This window comes from Anarhichas minor, unplaced genomic scaffold (assembly GCF_050575085.1).
Source record: "Anarhichas minor isolate MPS153535 unplaced genomic scaffold, ASM5057508v1 ptg000010l, whole genome shotgun sequence".
Taxonomy (NCBI): domain Eukaryota; kingdom Metazoa; phylum Chordata; class Actinopteri; order Perciformes; family Anarhichadidae; genus Anarhichas; species Anarhichas minor.
The window spans coordinates 15,209,234-15,218,561 of record NW_027466456.1 but is presented as its reverse complement, the minus strand read 5'-3'; positions in this window follow the sequence as shown (position 1 = coordinate 15,218,561).

Sequence of the window (9,328 nt, the reverse complement as noted above, 5' to 3'; positions counted from 1 at the left end):
TCCAGTGCTTTTCGTGACAACCTGGATGAAAAAAAGGAACATTGTCCCTCTTCTTGGAGAGCGAGAGCGAAAACGTGTATAGTACGTCATAAAAGTTATGACTTAATACTTAAATCTAATACAACTTAATACTTAAATCTAATACAACTTAATACTTAAATCTAATACAACTTAATACTTAAATCTAATACAACTTAATACTTAAATCTAATACAACTTACTACTGACATACAACTTAATACTTACATCTAATACAACTTAATACTTGTAAAAACCTTAATACTTAAATCTAATACAACTTACTACTGACATACAACTTAATACTTACATCTAATACAACTTAATACTTGTAAAAACCTTAATACTTATATCTAATACAACTTAATACTTATATCTAATACAGCTTAATACTTATATGCTGCAACATAAGGGAGACAAGACGAGTGATAAAAGTAATACGTAGACATTTATTTAACGAAGAAATAACCAAAATAAACAATCAAATCTAAATCTAATACAACTCAATACTTGTATCTAATACAACTCAATACTTGCATCTAATACAACTTAATACTTGCATCTAATACAACTCAATACTGACATACAACTTAATACTTGCATCTAATACAACTCAATACTTGTATCTAATACAACTCAATACTTGCATCTAATACAACTCAATACTTGTATCTAATACAACTCAATACTTGCATCTAATACAAATCAATACTGACATACAACTTAATACTTGTATCTAATACAACTCAATACTGACATACAACTTAATACTTGTATCTAATACAACTCAATACTTACATCTAATACAACTGAAACTCTAAATAATTCAACACAATCATTTCAGTCTAAATAAGTGACTTCAAAGTCAGCTAAATTCTGTTCAAATGAGTAAACGTGCCGATATGGAGTGTGGTGCTGAACATTACCTGGAGGTTCAGCGTCTCTGTTGCACCGCCAGCTCTCGAACTGGTCTCTCCTCTCCAGATAAAGACCCACCTTCCTCGCCCACTCCGGCAGGCGACGCTCACCGGGACTTACCTTTCTAGGCTCACCGGGTCCCTGAGGGGGTTTAGGTGGACTTACCTTTACAGGCACACCGGGTCCCTGAGGGGGTTTAGGTGGACTTAACTGAATGCCTGGAGGTCCAGGGGCCTTGTTGCCCCACCAGCTGTTAAACTGGTTCCTCCGCTCCAGATTAGGCCTCCTTTTCTTTGGACTTACCTTTCCAGGCTCACCGGGAACCTCAGGTGGTTCAGAGAAACTTTGGAAAAACAACAAAATGATTATGCAGTTGGTACACAATGTTACATAACCATATCACTGGAACTACTGTCCAGTCTGAGCAAAACTGACAAAGACAAAAGTGAGGTAGTTGTTTTGAAGCCAAGGAGGAACAATTAGAAGTCAGCGCTCTGCTTAGATCGACAATGTTGAAAACCAGAGACCAAGACAGAACTCTAGGTGTAGCTATGGACTCTGAATTTCAACAGCCGCATGAAGACAATTACAAAGTCAGCCTAGTGCTGGGTGGTATGACCAAAAGTGTGTATCACGGTATTTTTTAAGATTCTGCCGGTTTCACGGTATATCACGGTATTTTTTTTCCCCCTTGGCTGTGTTTTTATATAGGTTTATAGTGGCTTACTCTTTCTACTCTTTCTACTCTTCTCTCTTTTGTGTTTTGTTTTGTTTTATTTGGGTTGTTACTTTCTTTGACACTATACCGCAATGCTAGGATTATCACAAAATCATGATTAGCGATTGAATTATTTGGGAATAATGTTTTTGCTCACCTATGATTTGAATTGTGTATGATAGCAGATGTAGGTAGAGGTAGTTAAAGTCATCTGCCCAGATGCCACCTTAGTCATCAGCCCAGATACCAATGAACTCTGAACCCTATGAACTCTGAACCCTATGAACACTGAACACTGACTGTTTTAACCACTGCTTTTGGTTCCCGGAATACTTGGACTGTCTAACCTCTTCAGGTTCTCAGGAATACCTGGACAGTGTTTCCCACCACATGGATGCACGTGCCAGCCCTTGGTTTGCTCTAAAGACCGTGGCCATCACCCCGCTCTTCAGACCAAAGGGGGGATGTTGGGATCTGACCCTGCTGTCCTGGCCTCTTCACTCCGAACTCGTCCAGGGGACAAGAAGATCCACGAGGAACCGCGGCCTCATCAAATCCTATCAGGTCACATGTAACATTCGCTGGTCGAACAGACTGTGTTTTATTTTGAGTTTTGGATCATGTAGTGCGAGAACGGATAACTCCTATGCCCCGTTCTCCCACCCTATTTGTGTACACACCGCCGGCAGAAGGTAACAATCTTTCCTCGCCGAAGATTTCCGGGAAGGACGACCCAAACCTCGTCCCTCAGCCGAAGTTAAAAAGCCCCTCTCTGCAGCGAGGAGGCCGAGTCTGCGCCAGCCAGCCCCGAGGCCGCGCCACCGAGGGCCAGCGGCTACTCGAGGACCGAGTGATCCCCACCACGGGAAACGTACCCTACCGAACGAAGCTTCTACAAGTAAGAGTTACTGGTATCTGGGCCTAGATTAGCTTAGTTTAGCATTAGCTTAATTTAGCCTATTCGTTATGTCGTTGTTATTCCTGTATCTTGTTACGTTAAGTTACTGTCGTGTTATAACGTGTTATTGCGCAAGCATCGCGGACCACGGAGTCCCGTTATATTGTGTATTTCCTGCTGTAACTGTTTACATTAGATCCGTCGCTGCTAGTGGATGTGGAGGTTGTGATTTTATCACTTCAAAGACCAAAACCACGGTGGCGGAGCCTCGTCTCGCCGACCGAGTTTTGGGGTGATACCAGAGCAATACTCGCATCTCACCGCAGTGATAAAGATCTGTTTTGTTTTGGGGATTATTTTTATTTTGTTTGGTTTTATTCTCTCTTCTTTAAATCGGCTCTGTGAGTGAGATCTAGGACCGCAACTATCACCGTACAAGCGTGACCAGTCGGTTCAGAATCCAACTGCAGAGTTTACAAGTGATCAGCTGTTCCTCACATTCTCACTGCAGCGCGAGCACCGCGCTCAGAGCTCTCTATCTCTCTCTCTCTCTCTCTCTCTCTCTCTCGTCCTACTAACCCGCACACACATAGTTAGATTCACTGATTTTGGGTGAACCTCTCAGACACGTGGTTGCGTAATCTATTGTCCCAACACACATTGTGCGTCGTCCCACGTGGTTACACGTAGCCACCTCTCAGCTATCTTGTCGCGGGTCAATAGACTCCGCCATCTTTGCTTGTAGGCTCACACGCCCCTTTTTAGGTTACGTACCATCACTGTTTGAGTAGCCCCCCCCTCATTTGACTTTAGGTATTAGACATATAATTGTATGATAGTGTTTGTTGATTATGATAGTACTTGATTTGATCATTTATTATTTTATTGAATAAACTCTGTTATATTTTAAAGAGCAGTCGTCTGTGATTACTTGTGCATAGGTGTGTAATAATAACTGGATGTAGTGGCCTGTGCTCGAATTTAAACCTTCACTTTCACTCTGAATGTGTAATAGTACTCAGACTATTGACATTGTGAGTGAACGCTAATTATGAGACTTAGTTTTATTGTTTGGTTATTGGTCCCTGTTCGCAGGGTGGTGCCCCGTTATTATTAATAATCATTAATAATTGTTACTGACATTAATAATTCTATTGATGTCAAGAATTTAGTTTCTTAGATGCTGATAACCCAAACACGCTCCTCTACGTTCCCAATATTTTTTTAATTGGTAATATTGTAATTTTCTGAGATACTGAATTTGGGGTTTTCATTAGCTGTAAGCCATAATCATCAAAATTCAAAGAAATAAACGTTTGAAATACATCACCCTGTGTCATGAATATATATATAATATATGGGTTTCACTTTTTGAATTGAATTACTGAAATAAATTAACTTTTCGATATATTCTAATTCATTGAGATGCACCTGTATATACTGTTATGACCTGGCTCAAAGGCTGCAACATAAGGGAGACAAGGCGAGTGATACAATCAATAAATAGACATTTATTTAACTAACAAATAACCAAACTAAACTAAAACAAACAATCAGACAAAGAATCAATCAAATGAAGCAGCTGCCGTGAGGACCGGAGAGGAGGGGAGGCACGTCGCCATGTTCAGGTGGTGCATCATAGCTGGCCATTTCCAGCAGGCTCAGGTGGGGCTCGTTAGCTGCCAATCAACATCCTGAAAGACAGAGCAGCCAGCAAACAGGACACAGACCACTAGTGGATGGGAGGGCTCGTCACAATACAACTTAATACTTAAATCTAACACAACTTAATACTTAAATCTAATACAACTTAATACTTAAATCTAATACAACTTAATACTTAAATCTAATACAACTTACTACTGACATACAACTTAATACTTATATCTAATACAACTTACTACTGACATACAACTTAATACTTACATCTAATACAACTTAATACTTGTAAAAACCTTAATACTTATATCTAATACAACTTAATACTTAAATCTAACACAACTTAATACTTAAATCTAATACAACTTAATACTTAAATCTAATACAACTTAATACTTAAATCTAATACAACTTACTACTGACATACAACTTAATACTTATATCTAATACAACTTACTACTGACATACAACTTAATACTTACATCTAATACAACTTAATACTTGTAAAAACCTTAATACTTATATCTAATACAACTTAATACTTATATCTAATACAGCTTAATACTTATATGCTGCAACATAAGGGAGACAAGACGAGTGATAAAAGTAATACGTAGACATTTATTTAACGAAGAAATAACCAAAATAAACAATCAAATCTAAATCGAATACAACTCAAGTCTTGCAGCTAATACAACTCAAGGCTTGCAGCGAATACAACTCAAGGCTTGCAGCGAATACAACTCAAGGCTTGCAGCGAATACAACTCAAGGCTTGCAGCGAATACAACTCAAGGCTTGCTGCTAATACAACTCAAGGCTTGCAGCGAATACAACTCAAGGCTTGCAGCGAATACAACTCAAGGCTTGCAGCGAATACAACTCAAGGCTTGCAGCGAATACAACTCAAGGCTTGCAGCTAATACAACTCAAGGCTTGCAGCGAATACAACTCAAGGCTTGCAGCGAATACAACTCAAGGCTTGCAGCGAATACAACTCAAGGCTTGCAGCGAATACAACTCAAGGCTTGCAGCTAATACAACTCAAGGCTTGCAGCTAATACAACTCAAGGCTTGCAGCGAATACAACTCAAGGCTTGCAGCTAATACAACTCAAGGCTTGCAGCTAATACAACTCAAGGCTTGCAGCGAATACAACTCAAGGCTTGCAGCTAATACAACTCAAGGCTTGCAGCGAATACAACTCAAGGCTTGCAGCGAATACAACTCAAGGCTTGCAGCGAATACAACTCAAGGCTTGCAGCGAATACAACTCAAGGCTTGCAGCGAATACAACTCAAGGCTTGCAGCGAATACAACTCAAGGCTTGCAGCGAATACAACTCAAGGCTTGCAGCGAATACAACTCAAGGCTTGCAGCGAATACAACTCAAGGCTTGCAGCGAATACAACTCAAGGCTTGCAGCTAATACAACTCAAGGCTTGCAGCTAATACAACTCAAGGCTTGCATCTAATACAACTCAATACTTGCATCTAATACAACTCAATACTTGCATCTAATACAACTCAATACTTGCATCTAATACAACTCAATACTTGCATCTAATACAACTCAATACTTGCATCTAATACAACTCAATACTTGCATCTAATACAACTCAATACTTGCATCTAATACAACTCAATACTTGCATCTAATACAACTCAATACTTGCATCTAATACAACTCAATACTTGCATCTAATACAACTCAATACTTGCATCTAATACAACTCAATACTTGCATCTAATACAACTCAATACTTGCATCTAATACAACTCAATACTTGTATCTAATACAAATCAATACTGACATACAACTTAATACTTGTATCTAATACAACTCAATACTTACATCTAATACAACTGAAACTCTAAATAATTCAACACAATCATTTCAGTCTAAATAAGTGACTTCAAAGTCAGCTAAATTCTGTTCAAATGAGTAAACGTGCCGATATGGAGTGTGGTGCTGAACATTACCTGGAGGTTCAGGGTCTCTGTTGCACCGCCAGCTCTCGAACTGGTCTCTCCTCTCCAGATAAAGACCCACCTTCCTCGCCCACTCCGGCAGGCGACGCTCACCGGGACTTACCTTTCCAGGCACACCGGGTCCCTGAGGGGGTTTAGGTGGACTTACCTTTCCAGGCACACCGGGTCCCTGAGGGGGTTTAGGTGGACTTACCTGAATGCCTGGAGGTCCAGGGGCCTTGTTGCCCCACCAGCTGTTAAACTGGTTCCTCCACTCCAGATTAGGCCTCCTTTTCTTTGGACTTACCTTTCCAGGCACACCGGGTCCCTGAGGGGGTTTAGGTGGACTAACCTGAATGCCTGGAGGTCCAGGGGCCTTGTTGCCCCACCAGCTGTAAAACTGGTTCCTCCACTCCGGATCAAGCCTCCTGTTCTTTAGACTTACCTTTCCAGGCTCACTTACCTTTCCAGGCTCACCGGGAACCTCAGGTGGTTCAGAGAAACTTTGGAAAAACAACAAAATGATTATGCAGTTGGTACACAATGTTACATAACCATATCACTGGAACTACTGTCCAGTCTGAGCAAAACTGACAAAGACAAAAGTGAGGTAGTTGTTTTGAAGCCAAGGAGGAACAATTAGAAGTCAGCGCTCTGCTTAGATCGACAATGTTGAAAACCAGAGACCAAGACAGAACTCTAGGTGTAGCTATGGACTCTGAATTTCAACAGCCGCATGAAGACAATTACAAAGTCAGCCTAGTGCTGGGTGGTATGACCAAGTGTGTATCACGGTATTTTTTAAGATTCTGCCGGTTTCACGGTATTTTTTAAGATTCTGCCGGTTTCACGGTATATCACGGTATTTTTTTGGTATTCCAACACATGTTTTCTGCTGAGGTGATGGAGTAAGTTGCTCGTGTTACCACCAGCGGCAACAACAGTGGCTCGAAAAACTCGCAAAACGACATCTCCGGTCTGTCTTTGTTCATCCTGCATCGCTCTGTTCTGTTCTTTAATGTAACGTTACTGTAGCACCGGAGCCTCTCCCAGCTGTTAGCAGACTGTTGTGCTAGCGGGCTAGCGAGGGAGTTGTACCCAGCATGCAGTTCGGCGGTGAAATTTTATAAATGTACAATTATTAGTGTTACAAATTGTTTATTTGTCACAAACTGTTGTGTCGTGGTGTTTTGCCCTGTTAAAGAACGTTAGTTGTGGGTTGTTAATTGTTGTTATAAAGTTATAACCATGACTAGGGGTCCCTCTCAATACACTTAAGACAACTAGCTCCGACCGCAGCGCCCTTAACGGTAGGGCTGCACGATTATGGCCAAAATCATAATCACGATTATTTTGATTAATATTGAGATCACGATTATTTATCACGATTGTTCATTAATTTAGTCACGTTTAAATGAACAAGAAAACTGCTTCCACTTCCATTGTTGTGCTACATTCTGGCTAATGTACACATCTTTGCATCAGACTGGTCCTGATCACAGTGCATCTCGTAGAAGGAAAATATAAATAAAATAGTATCAACGCTTTTTACCCAAAATGAAATCAACAGAGCACTGCTTTCACTTCCATGTTGTGCTACATTCCAGCTAATGTACACGTCTTTGCATCAAAATAAAACTTATACGGTTCTTATTCACCTGAAGAAAAATATTAATAAAATCGTAGTCGCAAAATACTCGACAGCTGTGACATCCCTTTGTATTCCCCCCCGACGTTTTTCATACAGTGCAGGTAATGCCTGTTTGGAGAAATAATTGCGCGAGGGGATCATGTATCTCTTGTCTAGTGTCTTGACCATTTTTCTGAAGCCTTCATTGCGCACAGTATTTATTGGACACATGTCTTTGGCCAAATGAAATGCGATTGCATCCGTTATTTCAGTGTGTCTTTGGGAGGTGGATGATACGCTGTCGCGCTATGCAGGGTCGCTGTTATGGGTTTCTGGGTTGACGTTGGACATGGACGGAGATTCAGTGAGGCAACGTTAGCTTTGGCCTTAATGCATTCGTCGTACTGTGGTTTGTGGTGATTTTTCAGGTGGTTGAACAAGTTAGTTGTATTGCTATGCGGCGCAGACACAACTCTAACGTACTCTGTGCATATGATTTGTTCTTGGTTAACATCACTTGTCCTAAATCGGATCAAGATCCTTGTCGAGGGGCTAGCTCCTCGCCTTCTGCTCCTGACATTTGATTTACCTTTCACACGACACCCGTGACCGTCTGCTCTCTGTTCTGTTGTCTGTCTCTCTACTCTTCTACTAATACCGGAGTCGACTGCAGACAGAACTTTTTTTGAGGCTGCCGCTGCAGCGTGCGCGCATGACACCTCCCATCTCGTTCTCCCCCTGGTGGTCGGCTGACTGTTAGTTGAGGAAGCGCTTGATTTGATATGTAGCAGAGCACGCATTTTAAACGTCAATATCGCTGACGATCATGCTCATTTAATTGTGGCAGCCAAAATCATGATCGCGATTAAAATTTGATTAATTGTGCAGCCCTACTTAACGGCAAACAATATATTTAGCTGCCTGTTGAAGAGTGACAGCAGTTGTTTCTGCTATGCACCGGTATGACGGTGTGTGAAAAATTCATATCATACGGGAAATTAAAACCCGTATTAAAAAATGAAAGCAGGATTTATAAAAACATGTCCATACACCATTTATCTGGAGTAAACTCCCAGAAAACAACTGTCTCTTCTTTTAAACCAAGGCTGAAGTCTTTCTATTCGCCGCTGTCTTTTAGGAAATCGTTTCTGACTGCACTCTAACTGTTAGTCTTGTATTTTATTCCTGTCCTATTCTATTTTAGCTAGTCTTAGTTTCCTCTTCTCTTGGCTCTTTAATGCTTTTAATTGTATTTGAATGTCATTTTGTGGTGTGTTTCTTTTGTCTCAATGTTTTTGAAAACTTTGAATGGCCTTGTTGCTGAAATGTGCTGAGTAAATAAAACTTACCTTCTCTTGCCTGGCCTTTGGGGGGAGCTTGGGGGAGAGGAGGGAGTGGATGGCCGATGTGAACGCCCAGGGACACAGCGCGTTGAAGCTGGGATCCTACGGAGGATGATCCGTGGGGCGTCGGGCCGGTTGGGGTCCTGGATGAGGAAAGGCCTCCACGCCTGAAGG